We start from the raw sequence: 25,458 nt of genomic DNA, 5'->3' as shown, positions 1-25,458 counted from the left end.
CCAGATGAAACAATATGGAATGATTATGTATTTCCATAAGAATCAATGTTTTCATAAGAAAAAAATGCTAAAATAAGAAATGTGTGTAATCCAAGTCTGTAGAAAGATCCCTTTTGCAACCAGTCAAGGAAGAACAATTATTTCGAATGATTAAAGTTTTTTCATTTAGCGGTAGTGGAACCAGCGTATTGAACTCTTCATGGCCAGTTTATTTAGTAATGACGGAGAACTTGATTAAAAAAATATAAAGGAATTAAAACAAAAGAAACGAGGTAGAAAAACGTTGTGTCATCGTGATCCAGCCATGTCTTTGAAATAATTAGGCTATGCATCAAAATACGCACATTTGAACAGATGCGTAGGCGTAACGGATGTGTGCTAGACAGCAGGTGTGATCTCTGATTAGATATAAGAAAAAATGATTGAAATACATCAGCCCTAATATAGAATAATCTTAATAGCACTACTACTACTACTACTACTACTACTACTACTACTACTACTACTACTACTACTAATAATAATAATAATAATAATAATAATAATAATAATAATAATAAGAAGAAGAAGAAGAAGAAGAACACTAATAACAACAACAATAATAAGAATAATATTGTAATGGAAATTATAATAATGATAATTTCAGTAATAATAACACATAAATATATAAATGACTGACACAAAGGAAATAATAATAATAATAATAATAATAATAATGATAATAATAATAATCTTAACATATAAGCTAAAATTAATTATGATAAATTAACGCTAGTTATAATATATAGATAATATTAAATAAATCATATGACCAGAAAAATAGAATTTAGAGAGGGACTTATATTTTCTCTATCGCTCTCCTTCGACCCAGGACTGTACACTAAGCAACCAAGTCTCATACAACATAGATGCAGTAATTTTTCTCGATACTAGCTCACAAGTACATGTATTTGGTGTCTTTAATGCCCACCGCAATAATTGGCTTTATTCTCTACTTACACAAACAATACTGGTAGCATAACACATAGCGTCTCTATATCTCATTCTGTATCACAGACGGTTACGTTTCCAACACATTTCTTATATCAGCAAGATCAACATGCCCCACTTCTAGATCTATTTTTGACTACAGTTCCTGATTATTGTGTAACGAATGCACATAGCCCACTCAGGAATGCTGATCACGCTGTGATAATGGTAGAAATTGCCCTAAATTTTCGATCCAAAACTGAAGAGCCATTACTCCAAACGACAAGGTAATATAAGAAGGTTGACTGGGAAGCTATCAGTTATCTCATCAGAGACGCCCCATGGGGAAATATCTTTTCTCTTCTCGTTGAACAGTGCACAAATGAGACCACTGAATGGTTCAAAGCAGCAATTGAAGCACATACTATAGCAAACCCTCTCCCCAATGGTTTATTTCTATTTGTGCAGCTGCCATTGCTCAATGGCAGCATGCATACCATAGATTTAATCGATCTAAAGTCCAATACAAACAGACAAAAGTTTATAGAAACTAGGAGTAATTGTAATAAAGAAATAGAGACAGCTAAGAGAGAATATACCGAAACCACCAGAAAACGCACCCAAGTACAGAAATTAGGAACCCATGATTTCTGGAAAATCTACAACAGTGTAGTAAATAATGGGCAATCAACAATTCCCTCATTATCCAACAATCATGAGGTTATTTGCTCAGTAACCAAGAAGGCTAACATGCTTGCCAGTCGGTTTGCCTCAAACTTCACATTGGATCCAACAAACCATTCCCTCCCTGAGAGACGCCACACTAGATGATCGAAAAATCACCCCTTCTCAGGTACATGATATTATGAAAAACCTAGACACCTCAAAAGCATATGGACCTGATATCACCTCACTGTTCTATTAAAAAAATGTTCCGCTGAGGTTAATCCAGCCTCTCCGAACTTTACAACAAATGCCTTAACGAATCTTGCTTTCCTGATTGCTGGAAAACTGCTTCTTTGGTACCAGTTTTCAAGAATTCTGGTGAAAGAACGTACCAAGTAAATTACCGCCCCATTAGCCTCCTCCTGCTTTTCGCCAAAATATTTGAGTCTATAATTAACTAAGCTCTAGTTAATCACCTTATAGGTGCTTAACTTCTGGCCAACCAACAATACAGATTTAGGCAAGTTCGTTCTACAGCAGATATCCGTACTGTAATCTCTGAAGGTATATATCATACACTGGACAAAATAGAGGAGGTTAGAGCGATAGCCCTAGATATAGCTAAGGCTTTTGACAAGCTTTGGCACGATGGTTACTCAGGAAAATCAGATCATACGGTATCACTGGACAACTACATAGAATAATTAAATCCATTATTAAATAAGAGAAGAATCTAGGTTGTCCCCGACAGTTGTACATCTAAATAATATGATATAAATTCGGATGTACTTCAAGGGTCGATCCTTGAACCTTTATTATTCATAATATTCATAAATTACCTCCCTGATGAAATTGTCTCTGACATGGTTATATTTGCTGATGACACCACGCTCTATAACAGGCACGAGGGGAAAACAAATGAACACATATCTAAGGAAATGGCAGAAATACTAGAGAAAGATCTCTAATCTGTAGTGGAATGGGGTCAAAGATGGATGATAACATTCAATGCTGCCAAGACTAAGCTTGATTCCCTTCAATAATTAAAAAAAACTTCCCCGACCACCAATAGCTATAGCTAAAGATACATTACCTGAAAGTACTTCTTTCAATCTCCTCGGCTTAACGTTCACAGCGAACATGAGTTAGAACGGATACACTGCGCCACTGCGAGAAAGGTATGCTCTCTGTAATGTTCTAGAAAGTTACTACAGGAATTCAAAGGGTAATTTTCACTTTATGAATAAACAACGTGATTAGTGGAATAGAGAATCAAGAAATGAAACTGTAAATAAAGGATTATGAGTTAATTTCTCAGGAAGTAAGCTCAGCGATGTTATGTGAGATGTGGGAGTTATTTTAAATTGATGATTATATTGTTTACTAAATTTGATTGAGGCTAAGTAATTTTGTAGTTGCTGCATTTGTATTTCGTCTTACGTTTACATTGGAAAATTATTTCGCTTTTTGCATAATTTTATTTGAATATCCTGTCAAACAATAATGTCTTGTAAAGTATAATTTACAGTCTTAAATTGTGTTCTTCTATATGGACATATATATGCAACATAAATATACGTATGAAATATACATATATAAATATGCATATATTTTAATATATATATAGTAGCAGGATTCCTGGCGTTGCCCGATTATAAAATACGCTTAAATATGATATTTTCATTTTGAAGATTTTATATTATTGTAGAGCTAATAATTTATTGATTATTATATTGCAACTAATATATAGTAGTGATTTAAAAAGTTAAAAAATGATTTATGTTCCATCAGCTAGAACCGCCACTAGAACATGTAGCACTTCAACATTATTTCTCGTCATCTGAGCTACGTGCATATGCATATAAAAACTTAAAAATTAAGCTTGTTACACACACACACACACACACACACACACACACACACACATATATATATATGCGTATGCTTAGAAATAATACGTTAAGCCTGCAAAGTTCCAATCTTTTCAATTTTGACCGCTTAGTTGCTACTTTTACCGGCTAAAAGGCAAATCGAATAAATTTTGTATCAAGTTTCAAGTTTGTAAATCAGAAATATACTCAGTATTTTGGTAGAGACCGTTCAGAAACAGACAGACAAATAGACTGACAATGTCACTTTTCATATATACTAGCATCTTGCCGAACATTGTCTATTTTTAAATAGTTTGTATATTTTAATTCATGCAGATCTCGTATTTATTATTATAGAGCCAATTCTGTATTGATTATGATATTGTATCCATATGTATTAGTTATTTTAAAAGTTAAAATATAAAGTATACCTTTGGCACCATCAAATATGTATCGCCGTATATATATATATATATATATATATATATATGTAATGAATGAATCTGAAAAAATATATTTAATAAAGAAAACATACTAAGATAGTAGTTGCTATACACAATTAAGAGGAGTAATTAATCAATTAAATTACAAGATGAGATAAAAGTTACTTAACATCGAATACAGAAGACAAATGTAATTGAAGAATCATGTTCGTATATGTTTAACTCGGTGACTATTATTGTCCACACAACGCTGATATAGTGTACCAACGTGAGTACATTTTTGAGACATCCTTTATATACATATTAATACATATGAATCTATACATATATACATACATATCTCTCTATATATATATAATATAGCAAGTTAAAAAATATATTTTATAACTTACTAACAAGCTCTACCTACGTATTGAGCACTGTTAAAGTAAATACTTAAAGTTACGCATAAATTTATATTTTCGTATATTAATTTATGTGGGTAAATGAAGTAGTTATATATATATATATATATATATATATATATATATATATATTCATATATATACTAGCATGGATGCCAGGCGTTGCCCTGGTATTTGGATGTGTATGTTGAGCAAAAAAAAAAAAAAAGTGGTTGTGGGAAGGCAGGCTCTGACCCGTACCGCAAAAGAGGAAAAGAACGGGGTAAAACTTAACGTTTATGCTATTACGACCACCGCAAGACCGGAAGCGACATTTTTTTAAAATTAAGGCTAGACAATATAAAGGAGAGGATAACTTCAAAAAATATCGGCGAAAAAAGTGACCCCCCCCCCGTAGAAAAGTGCCTAGTTGAAGGGGAAGATATTAATGTTTTAGCCAATTTTTCGATATTTGTCGTATAAAAGGTAGGACTTCAAAACGATACTGATCTTGGTAAAATCCGTCGCCTCTATTAAAAGTTTAAGGCAGACATGCAAACAGATATACATACATACATTTATATATTGGTACTAAAAATTTTACCCAAACTGATGAAATAGCTTGCCCTATCTCTAAATATCCTTTATGTAAAATTTCAAATATTTAGACCAGAGATTGTCTGAGTAATTTGGAAGAGACCGTAGGGGCCAATTTTTTTTAAACTTTGACCTCTATTATGACCCCTATTATGACCCATCTAAAATGTCAAGTGCGTAGACCCAAAATTGTCGGAGGAGTTTGGTAGAGTTCTCAAAGGTAAAATTGTTGAACTTTGACCCCTCACTCGCCAGATTTCTGGCCAAAAACCGATCACATCGATTTTCCCAAATCTCAGTACCCTGTATATCAAGTTTCGAGTCTGTAAACTAAAACTTGACAGAGTTATTGCGTAGGGAAATGTACACAGACACACACACAGACACACATATAGACACGTTCACTTTTATAGATATATAGATAGCTTAATATATATATATATTTCACACATGTATAAATACACACACACACACACATATATATATATACATATGTACATTACAAAATGTTATGCTTATGTGAGAAAATATGTTTATGATATGCGTATATAATAATTGTATATTATAAGATCTTTGTAATTTGATAAGTGTCTTTCATAAAATTCGGACACACCTATTGAGACACATAATTGTAGAATTTCGTTTAGTTCCAGTTTAATGCTTCATTTAGGATGTTTAGCCACTTTCATACTTTTGTCTAGTAAATGAACTTCTCGAATGGTTTATGCTTAAATCGCATTAGCACACATGTTTATATCAGTTCACTGAAGACGGGTGACTGTTTGATAATATTATGTGCTGTAAACATATAATCAACTCACATATATAAATAGGTACTAAGCATGCTGAAAAAAATAACTGGCAAAAAACTAGTGTTCTGGAACAAGGACGATTCATGCAACCCATTTTATTTAATATAACACACTGAGTACGAGTTATATGAACCTTCAGTTTTGAAGACGGCTTAATGTAATTTTTTTAGTGAATGCGGCTTCTGGAATTTTACGTTTAAGTCAAAATCTGTCTTTTTATATTGACAGTAAGAGAAGAGTGTGTTTGTATGCGTGTGTCTTTACACTTACCTTGCTAATAATCTCCGATTTTTTATTTTGAAAAACGAAGACTATTATTTGATGCATTTAAAGAAATTACTTTCTTGTTTTCTCATTATTAAATGAAACAGAAAAATTAAAAAAATAATATCATCTTTTTATATCAGCATCTTTTATAAAACGTTTTGTTTTCTAATTGTTGATGAGGACGAATTAATTTCCATATTTGCATTATTAATACTACTATTTAAAAAACAAGAACTTATAAACCTTAAACAAAGCATATTCTTACTGAAGTGTAAAAGGCTAATGTACTAGGGGCCAGATCTATAGTCGACCAATTTAGATGAAGAGTTGAGAACACGATATTTGTTCTTTTTGATAAAATGGATTGGGCAATGTGCATGTTTGTGGAAAATTAAAAACACACATTAAAGGCACACGGGTTGATCGATCATCGAATCGGTACCTATAAGGTTGTGGCCTCGGGAATGTCCATCGGAAATAAGTACAATATTTTTTTTTCTATGTACACCGTGACATTATAATTTTCCTGATATTATACAATTGTTGAAAGAGGGATCACTCTTAGCACTATCTAAGAGTTAGAGCTACCACCAATCGAAAACAACAGCTAGACAAGCTTTTAGTTTTGTACTATTACCCTGCCAGAACAAAATCAATCTAGGCTAGTCATATGAAATTGAATGATAAATAACTATATCAATGTTTTCCCGACAAATAGAAAGATATGTAACAGAAAAGACAATATTCATTGTCCTATTAAAAAAAGAAGGCCAAGCACTGGAGAGTATCTAACTTTACACGTGAGTATATCCCTATGCCTAATAGATCAAAAAGTTAATGCATATAATAGATGGAGTATATCTACAAATTGCACAGAGGCTCAAATCAAAGTATACATCACGACCTCAGTGCAACTTCATTAAATTTAGATTTTCTTAAATAATGTTAGTGGATTAAATTGAAATAATGTGTTATTTGGCAGATCCATCTAAGTTATAGATTGATACTTACGTATCTGCTGTCTTCGCAATAGTTCTTATATTCGGAATCCAGCAATAACATCCACCTATGCTATCCGTTCGTTAGCACGCCCAAAAGTACACATGTGAAGATTATATGAGCGGACAGATATACGTCATGACACTGTAAATATTGAGGAAAAATATTTCTTAAATACATTAAGTTAAAAGAAAAGAACACAATAAATATTTTTATAAAATAAATCCGTGTTCTGTATGCGGTGAAAAATATTTATATAAAATTGTCCATTTATAATCGTAGTTATGGAGAATATAAATCCTCACATTGTTGAAAATTACATAGAAAGAAAAAGAGCCCCCCCCCAAAAAAAAAACAGCAACGAAAAAAACAAAAACAAAAACAAAAAAAAACCAGCAACAAAAGCACAAAATGTATTTACTGTGATAAAAAATAAAAAATGTAGAAATGGAAGACAAATGTCAAATTTCAATTAAACAGATGATCAGACTTGAGAATAATCGATAAATTAAAGAGATGCCAACCTAATAGGTCCCGAACTATCAGTTAGGCGTCAACCGCTATCCTATCGACAAGTACTTTAATGGTGGATGCTCTGACGAACTACAAGCCTTTGTACCCCCTCGGCGTAAATACCATCGACAAACCCGACAAGCAGCAAACTCCCACCCCTACACAGTAGAAATATTTAAACGTAAGAAAGCCTTCTACTCTAATAGATTCTTTCCAAGGACTGCTAGACTTTGGAATTTACTTCCGGGCTCCTATTTCCACTACTACTGACATGCAGAAGTTCAAGTGTAATATGAACAGACATCTTACTGCTCAGCTTCTCACATAGTACCCCTACCAAATATGCCCTAGATAGTAGCCTTCTACTTCAAAGTGGCACTTTGCCTTGTTTTGGCGTGAAATGCAATAAAAAAATTAGCATAAAAAATTTGTAGAGTAAAAGAAAATGAGAGAAAAAAGGAAGGGTCGTAGGAGAAGAAAAAATACAATAGGAAAAATATGAGGAGTAAAAGAAACTGTATATATGAATAAAGGAAGAGGTGAATAATACATATTTATAATATGTAGTGAAGAACAAGAAATAGAAGAACGAGAAGAAAATAAATAAGCACAGAAAGAGGACAAAAAACAAAAAAAACAAAAAAGAGATAAAAGTAAAAGAGATAAAAAAAAATAATAACATTAATATCACACGAAGAAGAAAAAGAATGGAAAAAGTCAAAGAAGTCATTACTTAAAAAAAATTCCAAGTAATAACCGGTAAAAATTCAATTGTTTAGTTAAATACTAATATCATATTTATGAACAAAAAATCTAAAAAAGTATTGGCAACGGGATAATTGTGTTAAATAGTAATTGGTACGTGCGCTAGTATATATCTGATGATTTGGATTAGCACGCCCACGTTAAGCCGTACATAGGAAATCGGGGTCATAGGTCAGGGTGTGCACTCAGCTGTAACCTTAACCCGCTGTCGCTAGTAGATGTAGTAAACAGTACATGCTTCAAAGAGAGAGGGAGCGATAGAAGTAAGTAGCTAGATAAGGAATGTAGAGGCAGTATCAAATAGTATATAAAATTAAAAGAAACGTGTTTTCCCGACATTGGTTATTCACTTTAGAAGTGTTCTCAAAGGCAAATGCGGCATTAGAAATAAAACAATAAATAAATGCAGTTCGAGAAAAAAAAACAAAACCCGTTAACAATTGAAATTTAAAGTAGAACAAACTATAGAGTTTGGGTGAGGCCAACAATTTATGTTAAAAAAGAACAAAATTCGAGTTCTTGTTGATTAGTCAACCGGGCTTAACTATTGCTCAAAATATTACAATTACACATTACCTCGCCCATCAGATATTTTGTAAAGAGTAAATGAAGCAAAAGTATTGTTTAAATTGAAGTTATCAGATACACATCTGCAAATTCAATGTATAGTATTGTTAACTATAAACACGTACGCTTCGTCAAATATAATAGATTGCTTTTTTTAATATAAGATAAAGAATATTTAAGAACTTACACCTATTTAATGAATTTAACTAAAATTTAGCTCTCCATTTTTACTATAAAAATTGAGAAATAATATCCCCTAGCTATTTTCTTACTATTTTGATTGACTTGCCACTCAACTCCCTCCCTGGTATCCCTGCAACTTATGTCCCCGATATTAGCCCCTTACATAAAAGTGGCGCTGAGCCTTGTTTGGGGTGAAAATTGAATTAAAAAGTGCTATTGAGTGCTATTTGTACAACGTTTCGGTCAATATAACCTCCTATCTTCTTCAGGTATCCATATGAAAATTAATAAAATAAACATCTCGTTAAAAAATGAAAATTGAATACCACGAGACAATACAATACTTGATTTAAAATGTTTTTTCACCAGAAAACTTTTTGTTTCGTAAATTTAGGTTTTCAAAGAACTTACACTTATTTAATGGATCTAACTAAACTTTAGCTCCCCATTTTTACTATAAAAATTGAGAAATAATATCCCCTAATTATTTACTTACTATTTTGATTGATTTTATAATTTTTTTGTAAGTTTACATCCCACTAAAATCTAAATACGAAACCCCAGAAGTGTAGAGTTACCCTCACCTTTTCCTTTATCAAACATAGCGACATACATCTGAAGAAAGTCGTAGATTACATTGCCTGAAACGGTGTTCAAATAACACTCAAAATGAGGGCATAAGTCCGATTAATCCAAGTAATATAAATAGACGTTATGTTAAGTGATTTGAATTTTGTAGCAAATCTTGATATTTTTATGAAGAATTTGAATTCACAACAGCACGACGAACATGCGAAAATAGTCTTTAATAAATTAAAGAATGCAGCTTTAAGATAAAAATTTATAAACGATTAATTACTTGGAATCCATAACTGATGAAACAAGTCTAAAGTCAGACCTAGTTAGCTTCATTAATAAAACGCCCCATCCAACAAATGTCTCACCATTAGAAACTTTGTTAGAATTTGTAATTTTATTCATAGAATGCACACATTTACTGACTTATTTAAGAAACATACGAAATGAAATTGGTCTTCCTAACAAAAAAAGGCACTTGAAAAAATTATGAAAGCTTTACCACTTGATTTATTTATCTCGCATTATAACCCTAATAAAAAATATACGTTGAGAATGGTGTTCCTATTTACAACTCCTCCTCACACGACAGAGTTAGACACCAAGGTCGATTTTTAACGTGGAGAAAAAGAACAAAAATAAAAATTATCTCAGTCATGAAGGAATTCTCTTCCACTGGCAGAGAACAAGGAATTGAAGTGCAGCATCTGCAAAACAGATACTACACTTTGATCTTGGCCTGAAGGGCAACAGCTAAAAATAAAAATATCGAAGCAAAACATTTCATATTTACGGAGAAAAAATTATTTTGTTAAAGAATCATCTCTGATTACTATATTTGAGTCTACGAAAGGCATCGACCGGTTCATACTGCAAATAGTCTATAGAGACGAGGAGCAATTCTCAAAAATTATATATTTACAATTGAATTCGAGAAAAATACCATACACCGAGAGATTGTCAAAACTAATACCAACATTAAGTGAACCTATAGAAGAAACAGATACGTGCATTTTTAAGATTTTATAAAAATGTGTAGATTCTTTGTAATGGCAGCAAAAACACAATAAAATTTAACTCGCGGCAGAAAACGGACAAGTTATAGTCAAGAGTAAGATTTACTATGTAGCACTAATAAATCGGAATTTATTACCTTAGTGCGGTAGAGAGTTTCACAAAGTGGTCAGTTGTCAAATGTCGACTACTAGCACGTAAGCAAGTCAGCATCTATTGTGTTTCATACATGAGAGAAATCATTTTCCCATGTTTATTTGTATAAATGTAATCATAATATATATATATATATATATATATATATATATATATATATATATATATACATATATATTATATATATATATATATATGTGTGTGTGTGTGTGTGTGTGTGTGTCTTCTAGCGGCGATCACGTTCAAATATTACCAACACTGTATGTATACAGCTAACAACCCAGCTCTTAACTAAACGACTTTATATCTATCTATCTATCTATCTATCTATCTATCTATCTATCTATCCATCTATATCTTTCTATATACAGTCATGGTCAAAATCATAAGACCACTTAAGAAAGTAAGCGTTTACGCATATTATCGAATTTTTAATCAAACAAATGGTTGAAACGATTGCCAAAAGGGAAAATATGATGGAAAAAAAAATGAAATCTGCTTCATTCAAAACCTTAACCCAGATCTAATAATTATTTTTTAAAAAACAAACATTTTCACCTGGTCAAAATGATAAGACCACTGATAATTTATCTAACAAAAGGCAATTATAAATGACCAAAAAGGGCCTCAGTATTTAGTATAGCCTCCATTATTACGAATTACTTCAAAAATTCTCTTCGGCATGCTTGCGACTAAGTTTTTTTTATCAGTTGCGAAGGAATTTTATCCCATGTACTAAAATCTGAACCAGAAAGTTCCTTTATCGAATCATACTGGGTTCTATCCTTGAACACTTCTTTTGCCATCCATCCCCAAAGATTTTCAATGGGATTGAGGTCCAGAGAACAAGCTCGATGATCTAACAATTCTATATTATTTGAAGAAAAGTATTCTTGTGCTTGTCGAGAAGTGTGTATCGCAGCGTTGTTTTGCTGGAAAATCCAATTTCTTCCACATTTCTTTAATTAAAAATTCGATGATATGCGTAAACGCTTACTTTCTTAAGTGGTCTTATGATTTTGACCAGGACTGTATATAGCCATATATACACATATAGACATATATATATATATATATATATATATACATAGATACATGTATATATTCATATATGCATAATTATAATTAAATAATATATATACATATATACAAAATTAAATACTACACACACACACATATATATATATATATATATATATATATATATATACTCCTATGAATTCGTTTTTCTTTTGTGTACATTGATGTTCATATTAAAAACCCTCTTTTCTGTTTATCTAAAAAGAAAATACAATTTTCTTATATATGGACCGTTCAATTGCATTCATCTGCAAAAGATCTAGCTAATTTGCATATTCCTTTAAACATTCATCTTAATTAATTCCCTATTAGTTTTTTCGGTTTTCTTATGGGATGATCATCTAGAGTAAACTATTACGTGTAATTATATTCATGCAGATATTCTACATGATTTATACTTGCATAATATTTGCGTAAAATCTTTACAGTAAACAAAAATTGTTTCCATATATATCTATGTATACGTATATATTTTTGTTTAATCTATTAATCTATCTATCTATCTATACTCCTATAAATTCGATTTTCTTTTGTGTGTATCGATATTCATACAACAAACCTTCTTTTCTATTTATTTAATAAGAAAATACAATTTCTTATATCTTGGTTGTGGAATTGCATTCACTAGCAAACGATCTAGCTAATTTGCATTTTCTTTTAAACATTCATTTTAATTAATTCCCTATTGCTCCGGTTTTTTAATGGGATAACCATCTTTAATTAGCTATTACGTGTAATTATATTCACGCAGATATTCTACATGATTTACACTTGCAGAATATTTACGTAAAAAGGTTATAGTAAACACAAAATTGTTTCCATATATATTTATTTATACGTATATATTTTTGTTAAACAAATCTATCTATCTATCTATCTATACTCCTATAAATTCGTGTTTCTTTTGTGTGCCTTGATATTCATACAACAAACCCTCTTTACTATTTATTTAAAAAGAAAATACATTTTTTTATATATGGGCCATGGAATTGAATTAATCTGCAAAAGATCTAGCTAATTTGCATATTCTTTTAAACATTCATTTTAATTAATCTCCTACTAGTGTTTTTCGGTTTTCTTATGGGATAATCATCTTTAGTTTACTATTACGTGTAATTATATTAATGCAGATATTCTACATGATTTATACTTGCATATTATTTGCGTAAAAAGGTTACCGGACACACAATATTGTTTTCATATATATTTATGTATACGTATATATTTTTGTTTAATCTATCAATCAATCTATCTACCTATCTATCTGTATGTCTTTATACATTTCCCTACGCAATACCTCTGTCAATATTTAGTCTACACACTCGAAATTGTATATATAGGGTACTGAGATTTAGGAACATCGATGTGATCGGTTTTCGGCTAGAGATTTGGCTGTTAAGGGGTCAAAGTTCAACGATTTCACCTTTGAGAACTCTATCAAACTCCTCCGACAAATTTGGGTCTAAACACTTGCAATTTTAGATATAGGTTCATTGGACAAGGATCTAACTTAATAACCTGATTTGAGCCCAAAACTATAAATTTTAAGGGGTCATAATAGGGGTAAAAATTTAAAAAATTGACCTCTTCGGCCTCTTCCAAATTACTCAGACAATTTCTGGTCTAAATATTTGAAATTTTACATAAACGGTATTTAGAGATAGGGCAAGCTTTTTCATCAGTTTGGGTCGATAATTTTTAGTTACCAATATATAAATGTATGTATGTATGTCTGTTTGCATGTCTGCCTTAAACTCTCAATAGAGGCAACGGATTTTATCAAGATCAGTATTGTTTCAAAGTTCTACCTTTTATACGACAAATATCGACATATTGACTAAAAACATTAATATCTTCCCCTTCAACTAGGCACTTTTCTATAGGGGGGGTCACTTTTTTCGCTGATATTTTTAAAAAATATCCTCTCCTTTAGATTGTCTAGCCTTAATTTTAAAAAATGTGGTTTTCGGTTTTGCGGTGGTCGTAACAGCATAAACGTTAGATTTTTACCCAGTTCTTTTCCTCCTGTGCGATACGGGTTCGAGCCTGCCTTCCTACTACCACTTGTTTTTTTGCTCAACATACACATCCAAACACCCGGGCAACGCTGAGCTGAAATGCTAGTATATCTATAAAAGTGAACGTGTCTGTGTGTCTGTCTGTGTACATTTCTCTACGCAATAACTCTGTAAATTTTTAGTCTACACACTCGAAATTTGATATACAGGGTACTGAAATTGGGGAAATGTATGTGATCTGTTTTCGGCTAGAAATTTGGCTGTTAAGGGGTCAAAGTTCAACGATTTCACCTTTGAGAACTCTATCAAACTCCTCCGACAAATTTGGGTCTAAACACTTGAAATTTTAGATATAGGTTCCTTGGACATGGATCTAACTTAATAACTTTATTTGAGCCCAAAACAATAAATTTTAAGAGGTCATAATAGGGGTCAAATTTTAAAAAAATTGACCGTCTTTTTCTTTTTTATTTTTGCTAAGCATACACCTCCAAACACCCGGGAAACGCCGGGCTCCGATGCTAGTATATATATATATATATATATATATATATATATATATATATATATATATATATATATATATATATATATATATATACAGTGATGATCATATTTATTGGCACGGTAAAATAAAAGTTAAATTTTGTCTAATAAATTCTAAAAAAGGGATTAAATTAAAGAAAATAACAAAGTATATTATGTATTTTTAACTGGCCTTTCCGATGCAGCAATCGGATTTTAGAAAAAATAAATAACAAAGGAACAACAAACATAATTGCAAAAAACCCTTGTTCAAAATTATTGGCACGATTTATTTAATAATCAATTGTAAAGCCTTTGGCCTTGATTACCTTCCTCAGTCGCTTTTCATAGTTTACAACCAAGTTGTTGCACTCTTCAGTAGTAATTTTAGCCCACTCTTCCTGACAATAATCCTCCAATTGAATAAGATTCTTAGGCTTCCTTTGAATTACCCTCAATTTTAATGTTCTCCATAAATTTTCAATTGGATTAAGGTCTGGGCTTTGTGATGGCCACTCCAAAACATTAATATGATTGTCCTCAAGCCATTTCTTAGTCAGTTTAGCCGAATGCTTTGGGTCATTATCTTGCATGAACCACCAACGACGACCAAGTGAGAGCTCTTTAGCAGAGTCTTTCAGGTTTTCATCCAATATTTTAACATAATCTTCCTTTTTTATGCTACCTGTGACATTAACAAGTCGCCCTGGTCCAGAGGCAGCAAAGGATCCCCAAAACATCAAACTGCCTCCACCGTGCTTCACTGTGGGTATGGTGTTCTTAGGCAGGAAAGCTTCGCCAGATTTTCTGTAAATATAAGACATGTTATTATGGCCAAATAACTCTATTTTCGTTTCGTCAGTCCATAGAACACGTTTCCAGAATGCAACATCTTTATCAATATGACGTTTTGCAAAGGCTAGCCTTGCTTTCAGGTGCATAGGCTTCAATAAGGGAGTCTTTCTCGGACGACATGCTTTTAAACCAGCTCTCTTCAAAACTCTACCAACTGTATGTCGAGATACATTCACTCCAGAGGTGCTCTGTTCATCAACAATCTCCCCAACAGAGATCCTTAGGTTTTGTTTTACTTGTCGAACAATTTTCCGTTCATCTCTTGGGGAAAGAATCCTTTTTCTCTCTCTACCCTCTAAACTCATAACGTGGCCTTGCGATTTGAACTTGTTTATTATGGCTCTAACAGTGGATTTGGGAAGGTTTAGCTTCTTTGAAATCTTATCATAGCCCTCCCCATTGGTATGGCATGCTACAACAAGCTTCCTGACGTCTTCGCTGTGTTCCTTAGTTTTAACCATGGCGATTGAAAATTATAATTTAGTCACTTATAATAGTTTAAATAAATCGCTATCTAAAAATTATCTGAAAAAAATTATTCACTGAATTAGCGTTAAACAAGCATAATATGGCTATAAAAAAGTTCAGAAAGCACGTAAACCGGAAATTGATTGATATTATACTGATACTAAAAGAAAAACAAAGCCGTGCCAATAATTTTGAACAAGGGTTTTTTTGCAATTATGTTTGTTTTTCCTTTGTTATTTATTTTTTCTAAAATCCGATTGCTGCACCGGAAAGGCCAGTTAAAAATACATAATATACTTTGTTATTTTCTTTAATTTAATCCCTTTTTTAGAATTTATTAGGCAAAATTTAACTTTTATTTTACCGTGCCAATAAATATGATCATCACTGTATATATATATATATATATATATATATATATATATATATATATATATATATATATATATATATATATATATATAAAATCAAAAACGTAATTTTCATAACACAATTTTAAGAAATAATATACCTGGAGATGATGGAAGTATTCCCATCGAAAGCGCTCGCTAAACAAACATATGAAACCGACCTAATAATTTTGACAAAACAAAAAACAAAAACGCAAAAAAATTATTCGGAGATTGCAGAAAGTGAAAAAGAAAAGAGTGAAACAAAAGAATTCCGTGCTTTTCTATAATATTTTTCTCAATGAGTGTATATATAACAAATCTGAGTGTTAAGTTATTGTTTATTAACGTTCTGATATGTCATTCGTGTTGTGTATTCTCCATTAGATGTTGATGTGTCTATACATAGATAAATAGTTTGTAGATACCGTTATCTGTTGGAACACCAGCAAAAACATACCTCGAATCTTCTGTCCATGCGTCCCTTACATGCGTCCTAAAATTAAAAGTACTTCTCTCCGAAAATGAAAACGCTTACGCGGGAATTATATTTTGATACAACCATTTATTTCTTGCTGTTTTTTTTTTCAGAGTTTGCGCGCTTTGTATGAGATTACATTTTTCTAAGTCGTCCCCTTTTGACTTCCGTGGGCGTCCAATCATATTACCCCATCTGTCTGCTAACGCGTTGCGTATCGAACCGGTCTTCTACGTAACTACAACTCTACATCTCAAAATCTATATTTTTATTATGTCATTACTACACGTAACCTAAAAATCCTTGTTGGGTATTTGTCACGTATATTTGCTTATATTATGATTAGCTTAAATTCCATCCGTCAAATTAACATCAAATTAACATACCTGACAACGATTAAATGTAAATATTTCAACTTAACATAACTCTTCACATCTTTAAAATATTTCTATCTAACAATATACCTTTACCAATCATAATAATCAACCATTATAATTTCATCATAATAATCGACCATTTTAGTAGTTTCCGGTATTTTCCGGTAGACTAAAAATATAACAAACTTCAAGTTGAGATAACAGCGGGAATTAAAATTACTAACTTCTTAGATTTTACAACAAAATTAACTTTATTTTTTAGTACAACTTGAGACGTTTTTATTCAACGGTGGCATTGAGCGAGTACGGTAAACGCATTTTGAGCAAATAATTATTGTATGTCCTTTCTGTTATTTGATGCAATTACTTATCATGCTCTTTAACGGGACGTATATTCCCTTCAAAGTTAAAAGCATCTTTTAGAATGTGAACAGCGCTAATTCTCCTGCAGATAATTGACAATATCACATTAATCTATAGAATTCTTAAATACTTAAGAGAGTGGAAGAATGTTCCAACTCGCACGATTACCAGATCTCTTTCTTCTTCTTTCCTACATATCTATTTCTAATATAAAATGATGAAAAATATAATGTCTAGTCACTTTGATACTGTTTCTGATAATAAAGAAGTTACATATTTTCCTATTGTTATGCTTATAATCTAAATGATTCTTCTGCGGTTAGTGTACTTTTGGATTAACTATCGAAATGATCTATTGAATCTTAAAGTAACAGCAGTAAGGAGGCGACTGTAGCTCTGTGGTTAACGACACGGACTGACAATCTGAATGTGTTCGATTCTATTCGTTTCACGGTAATTACTAAAAGATGTTAGTAACCTTCACGTATTATCTCCCCTAAATACCTGATGTCGTCTAGAACGAATTCGAACTGGAAAGATATCGAGGAGACGAATGCTAACAACAATCAGCTGATTCCAGCGAAATGGATGAATGGTTCCAAAAAACAACAGATAAGTGATTAAGGAGTTAATGATACGGACTGACAACATGGCTATGCTAAGTTTGAATCCAGTTTATTTCACAGAAACACTTTTACAAAACACTGTGTAAGGGCAAACACGAGTATATTGATTGATGAGAAATCAATCATGTGACAAAATATACAATTTCCTGAATTGAATTTTAAAGATACTTACAATATTAAAATCATTAAAGCGCGTGCTTCTTCTGCATAGATATACGGTGGCTTTATATTTCCCCTTTTCCTTTTGTGATTTGGTACGTTTTGACATAGGCCTTTCATGTTAGTTAAATGTACAATGCATGAGTATAATACATTATAGCATACTTCAATTCACTGCGATTGTAAAACACGATTTTCTTCTTAGTTATATCCATGGTTAATCTGACCTTGTTTGCCTATTTGAAAGTAAGTGAAACAGTCTGATTTTCTGTTTTCTGCAGTTCACTAAGAAGGTAAAGTATGCAGTCAGTCCAATCGTTCAGAGAAGATTCGATATAAAGGTGAAATGCCAGGATGAAGATATTTAAATATGACGACTTGTATACAAGTTTCTGAATGAACAGCCCAACAAGATTTTCAAATGTTTCAGTAATAGTGACCTTCTGCAGTTTATTTACAACACTAGCCTTTCTCTTTAAACGTAGTGAAATCGTTGAGAAGAGATATAGCGTGTATGTTTTTAAAATAATTGGGAATGTATTCTGTGTAAATTATTATCATTAACATCTACATTGTCTTAATTGACCAAAGCTTTTTATGTATGTCCTCACCAGATGATGCTTTAAAGATCTTCCAGGAATGTATTGGACTTTGTGTTTAATTTTATTATCTGATAATATTCGTATGCAATCCTAGAATAGAAACAGCATATTTTATGAATAGCTTAAAACTATAATTTAGGTAAAACAACTGTTTGACCAGTAAAAAGTGATGTAAAGTGAAATACGGAGATATGATTCATGCGAAACTGGAATGTTTTATGTAAAATGACATGTACAATTTCACGTGAGCGCATAATTGCAATAGATATATCTGTTATAAAACTGTAATGACAAAAACAGCGAAAAGAATTATATTAAAACTGCGTTAAAATTGTAAGGACGATTAAAGAACAGAGTTATTCGAAAATTGTGGGAATCGAACCAAAGAACATTTAAAACTGAGAATGAAAACAAAAGACAGATTTTTTTACATGGTAGTCACCACTTATCAAGACCCGGAAGCCACAGGGATAAGGGTTATTGCTTGTACAGTAATCAATGGGATAACATCGCGGTAATCATTAGTAATGGAGATTTGATAAAGTGTCTTACTGAAGGGGGCGATTTATAAGGAATTTGTTTAGGTTGGACTTGAAGACATCGAAGTTGTAGTCAGGTGGGAAACAGGGAAACGAAAAAGAGTTCCACAGGCGTACACTTCTAAGAAAGAAGCTTTGTTCATGGAATCTACGTTTTGATTTAGACACAGATAACGAGCGGGAAAATTATTGACATTGGTTTCAGCTAGATAGGTGTTTTTCGTGAAAGATTGGCGAGGGGGGACTAGAGATTGGAACTCAGACGAGCACTTGCCGTGCAAATAACGATAAAACAACGACAGTCTCGCAAGTCTCTTCTGTGGGAGAAAGGTTGCAGGGAAGAGAAAAGGGCATCCCCCACTAAGACACGAAGTCTATTTTGTACTCTGTCAAGGCAGGATAGGCTGTTTTTAGCAGCTCCTTCCCAGATGTGGCAGCAGTACTTCATCCGTGGGCGTACTTGGCTTTTATATAGATAGAGAATTGCATCTGCAGTGAGATATCTTCTGGAACGGTAGAAGGATCCCAACATTTTTAAAACGACCTTGGCAACAGACTTGATGTACATGTTCCATTTCAGATCAGGAGTAAAGGTCAAGCCCAGAAGCTTGTCAAAACATGGAGTCTCCTCAAGACGAAAACCATCCATTTCAATTGATGCCAGATGGGGATAAGAGTGTTGATGATGTAAATACAGAAGCTTGGTTTTAGATGCATTAAGAGTAACCAGCCACCTCTTACCCCATTGTACACGCGCTCAAGATAAGAGGAGAGACAATCAGAGAGAACTTTGTCATTTACGGTTTTGATGTGTTGCCATAGATGGCCGTGTCATCAGCAGTGATGTCAACGAATGATTTAAGTATGTGTTTTCGGAAATCATTGATGTAGATCAGGAAGAGAATGGGCCCAGGATGGATCCCTGAGGGATTCAGCATTAATACTGTGGGCCTCTGATTTCTTCCCATCAATCACTACTCTTATGAGCCTATCAGAGAGAAATGACTTAATAATTGAGAAAATATTTCCAGCCAAACCGTAGCTTGAAATCTTGTAAAGTAGGCCTTTGTGCCATATCTTATTGAAGGCCTTTGATATGTCAAGAGCAATTGCCCTAGAAAGGAAGCTTTTGTCGAGAGATTCACTAATCCTATGTGATATAACCGTTAGCACATCTGCTCTAGATCTAGCAGAACAGAAACCATATTGCTTGTCACTAAGAACGTTATTTCTGCAGAGGTGGTTGACTACTTTTTTATTTAATATGGATTCCAGCAACTTACTCATAACACACAGGAGACTTATTGGTCTGTACTGAGGGGGAGATGACTTTTCACCTGAATTCTTAAATACAGGGCATACTGATGAGGTTTTCCAGGGTGTTTGGAAGCACTTCTCCTTAAGGCAACGCTTAAACAGTTTTATAAGTATGGGGGCAAGTTTTGGTTGAAGCTTTTTCAGCACTGTAATTGGAATGCCGCCAGGACCAGTTGCTTTACTTGAATCAAGGTACTTGATTAGCTTGGCGACATCGCGCACATATATTTGTATGTTGCATAGCATGTTATCTATTATAGGAGGAAATACTGGGAGTTGATGGCCTTCGTCGTATAGGGTAGAATTCTCTGCAAAATTCTTGGCATATAGTTTAGCCTTGTCTGATGCTGACGAGATGACGAGGTCCATTGATGATTCAGTATCCTGTTTGCTATTTGCCAAAACTGGTGGGGACCAAGCCGCTGCTCACCTACTTTGGATTTAACGGACTGACCATATAGCTCTCTTGCATTTTTTACTTGTTTCATTTTATTTCAATCGAAATTATCAGAAGACAAGGGGTATCTTCATGTAAGATATATGGATACTGGAATATTCCATGAACGTTTTCTTTTGCATCATATAATTTAAAAAATGATTTTTGTCAGCATTTGAACGACATTCTATGTTTCGACCCGTTTAGTCCGGTTCTCCCGAACTCAACTCCCGCTATCGTGACTACCGGCCTTATATTATCTCATTTTGGTGTGTAGCCCCATTGATATAAAAAGTAATGTCTATCAAACTACACATCGTGAACGTTAAGTTAGTTAAAAAAAAAGAAAATAATTTACCTCTCACATATTAGTTAACACCAGTTAATCATTTTAAAGATTTGTAGTCTCTTGGTCCTACTGGATTTGCAGACGATGAAGTTCCCCAAATTTAAACGTTTTCTTGTCCACAGAGCGCACTAGTATGGTTGAAAAGGATGCTATGGAAAATATAGCGAATACAGCAATCCTTTGCTTGACTCAGGCTGACAGCTGTTGACAAAATACAAAGCCAGCTGGATTCATAAAGGTCAAGCTAATGTTGACTGATATCGGTTTCATAAAAGTTAAAAATCAGAAAAATCTGTCGAAAGTTAATAACAATATATGCATTCATGCTTCTTTCTCGCGCCCCCTTCTTCTCTTTCTCTCTTGTTTCCGTCATCAAGGGAAGCGAGATAGTTAGCTGAAGCTGAGACATCGTTCGTGCAGATCGTAAGTTGGTGTTTGGATGCCGTTTGCAGCGACCGCAAAAAGTTGAAACCCGATGTTGATCGGCGACCGACGGGCCAGTCGCATACCTAACTCTCGAGGTCAAAACTTTCCTTCAAATTGAAATAAATATTTTATAAAACATGCACTGTTTGTTCATGAAAATGCTTACAAGCGTTAAATTTCCACACCAAAGGTTTCAGCCCAAATAATTCTCTCTAGAGAATAGGTTCTATGGCAAAAGTTCTGCCAGTAATTATGTCGAGAACTCGATACAAGACACGTCAAGCAGATGTAGCATACGGTATATCAAACCTTTGATCTAAAGATATAATTCACATCGTGTTTAACATCAAGAGAGCTGGTTGTTGTACCCAAGACAGCTGTTCCAGAAACATCCCCACGGCGCGAGGACACCAAGGTGAAATTTAATTAAATGTTTACCATTGAAAATTCAATTTCTATTGCCCAATAAGAAAAGAAAAAAACATCTCGTCCATAACACATGTTCTCAATTTACGTACGTAGTCTTTTTAGGTAAAATGGGGCTTTCAATTATGGACCAAGAAGTTTTGCCATTTTCTTTATCGTTAGCATATAAAATGCATTAATTAATTGTTACAATACAATCAACGATCGCGAACCAAACAAACATATAAAAAAAGTAAGTGTTACTTCCGTAGTTGGTGTCTTACATTTTAATATTTCCGGCTATTTTGAGAAACTAATATTAGGTGATAAAAACCATATAGTGAACCAGCAAAATATATATTGATCTTAGACTACAGTCAGTCAGTTTTATTGTGACATTGTAATGTAATGATATAAATATTAATTAAATTGGAAGAATATCTTAGTGACAAACAAGCTGCTAGTATTATTTAAAATTTTCTACTTATTTTTTTGTCATCTGCAATCAATCCTATATGATAGATTGTCCAAGTTTTTCTAATATTCCGAGGCTAAGAACTCTTTTTTAAAGTAATCCATATTGAATGTATAAAAATTATGACATAACGCAAATAACGAAAGAGTTTATCAGTAAGAATTCTATGATATCAAGTTATCACGTAATAAATGCACTGAGACTAAAGCTGCTTTCAGGTCTGCCAGCAACCACTGTAAAAGAGTAATAAAAAATGCAAGAGAGCTATATGCCCAGTCTGTTAAATCCAAGGTAGCTGATCAGCGGCTTCGATCCCCCCAGTTTTGGCAAATAACAAATAGGATCCTGAACAGAAGTGTGCGTTCTATCCCAACCATTATCAATGGACCATAGGTCATCTCGTCAGCGTCAGACAAGGCCAAACTATTTGCAAAGAACTTTGCAGCTAATTCTACCCTATGCGACGAAGGCCATCAACTCCCCATATTTCCTCCTATAACACAGAACAAGCTAGGTAACATACAAATATCCGTGCATGAGGTCGCCAAGCTAATAAAGAACCTATATTCCAGTAAAGCAACTGGCCCTGATGGCATCCCAATTATAGTGTTAAAAAAGCTTCAACCAGAACTTGCTCCCATACTTACGAAACTATTTAAGCGTTGCCTTAAGGAGAAGTGCTTTCCGACTCCCTGGAAGACCTCATCAGTTTGCTCTGTATTTAAGAATTCAGGTAATAAGTCATCTCCCTCTCAGTACAGACCAATAAGTCTCCTGTGTGTTATGAGTAAGTTGCTGGAATCCATATTAAATAGAGAAATAGTCAACCACCTCAGCAGGAATAACCTTCTTAGGTACAAACAATATGGTTTCCGCTCTGCAAGATCTACCGCAGATGTTCTGACGGTTATATCCCACAGGATTAGTGAATCTCTTGACAAAGGCTTCCTTTCAAGGGCAAATGCTCTTGACATATCAAATGCCTTCGACAAGGTATGGCAAAAGAGTCTTCTTCACAAGATTTCCAGCTTCGGTATAACTGGAAATGTCATTTCTCTCCGGTAGGCTCATAAGAGTAGTGGTAGATGGACAAAAATCGGAGGCCTGCAATATAAATGCTGGAGTCTCTCAGGGGTCAATCCTGGCCACAACTCTCTTCCTGATCTACATCAATGACCTCCCTAAACACATACTTAAATCATTCGTTGACATCACTGCTGATGACACGACCATCTACGGCAACACATCAAAGGCTGTAAATGACAAAGTTCTCTCTGATTCTCTCTCCTCTGATCTCGAGCGCGTGGTTCAGTGAGGGAAGATGTGGCTGGTTACCTTTAATGCATCTAAAACCAAACTCCTATCCTTACATCATCAACGCTCTGATCCCCATCTGGCATCAATTGTGATGGATGGCTCTCGTCTGAGTGAGGCCCCGTGTTTTGACAAGCTTCTGGGTTTGACCTTTACTCCTGATCTAAAATAGAACGCATACATCAAGTCTGTTGCCAAGGTCGCTGGAAAGATGGTGGGATCCTTCTACCGCTCCAGAAAATATCTCACTACTGATGCATTTCTCTATCTATATAAAAGCCAAGTACGTCCAAGGATGGAATACTGCTGCCATATCTGGGAAGGAGCTGCTAAAAACAGCCTATCCTGCCTTGACAGAGTACAAAATAGACTTCGTGGCTTAGTGGGGGATGCCCTTTTCTCTACCCTGCAACCTCTCTCCCACAGAAGAGACGTTGCGAGCCTATCCTTGTTTTATCGGTATTTCCATTGCAGGTGCTCGTCTGAACTTGAATCTCTAGTCCCCCCTCGCCAATCTTTCACGAAAAACACCCGTCTAGCTGAATCCACTGTGAAAAATTTCCCCCACTCTATATCTGTGCCTTAATCAAAACGCGGATTCCATGAACAAAGCTTCTTTCTTAGAACTGCACGCCTGTGGAACTCTGTTCCGTCTGCCTGCTTCCATCCGGACTACAACTTGGATGTCTTCAAGTCCAACGTTAACAAAATCCTAATGAACCGCCCCTTAATTAAACACTTCATCAAATCACCACACTAACGTAATGTACTTGCAATAACCCTTATCCCTGAGTGGCTTCCGTGCCTTGAGAAGTGGTGATCACTGTGTAAAAAAAAAAAAGAAAAAAAGTTACTTAAAGCAATTAGTAAGGGAATATAGACGCTAAAGCGATTTGGGGTAAACACTGCTCCATTTTAATTGATATACTATATGTATGAAATCATATTGAAATATATTACTCAATATTACTCTGGAGCAATGTCGTTTCGGCTATTTCCCTTTTGTACTGTCAGCTGTTACTGATGTTAGATCACTTTTGTGTCCGATAATTTATTAGTTGAGAGCACGCTTCTTTCATAGTCGATATTATTTTTTATTCCCATTCATTGTAATCATATTCTTTCTTTTCACCAGGAAATTATGTGTTTCAAAATTCGCAGGAATTATTTTTCGCGAATTCTTTTTAAATATTTCAATATTTTGTTTTCAAGACATTTGTTACGGTCTTTTAAATTAACCCAAAACTTCAGCCTAACCCTATTGCTAACTCTATTGTCAACTAGTTGGACTTATGGTTAGTGATGAAGTATTTTAGTAACTGCCCTAAAATTATAGGATATCCTGGAAGTTAGTGATCGGTTTACGTTAAATTTTTATATGAAAGTGATATTTCATTAAATAAAAAAATATATATATTTGTTTGTTTTTCTTTTTTCTGTTAAGTTTTTCAAAATGTTCACATGTAATCGTCTAAA

The 25,458-nt window shown here is 33.6% G+C and overlaps 1 protein-coding gene across 3 annotated transcripts in view; it reads right to left on the bottom strand.

The window, feature by feature from the left end:
* LOC145249425 (uncharacterized) overlaps positions 1-25,458 on the bottom strand; it is a 103,080-nt gene that overhangs the window by 10,614 nt on the left and 67,008 nt on the right. Inside the window, exons 1-2 of one of the 3 annotated variants that reach the window (XM_080110976.1) lie at positions 10,765-10,860; positions 7,020-7,151 (exon numbers count right to left, since the gene is read on the bottom strand). The exons of 1 other annotated variant lie outside the window; for it this stretch is intronic. The gene's annotated coding sequence lies outside the window, so the exon portion shown is untranslated. Of the gene's footprint in view, positions 1-7,019; positions 7,152-10,764; positions 10,861-25,458 lie in introns of those variants that run through there. One more of the 3 variants, XM_080110975.1, reaches the window with a different exon arrangement.

This window comes from Euprymna scolopes, chromosome 28 (assembly GCF_053919585.1).
Source record: "Euprymna scolopes isolate OS-2025 chromosome 28, ASM5391958v1, whole genome shotgun sequence".
Taxonomy (NCBI): Eukaryota; Metazoa; Mollusca; class Cephalopoda; order Sepiida; family Sepiolidae; genus Euprymna; species Euprymna scolopes.
This window is presented reverse-complemented; position numbering and strand designations above follow the sequence as displayed.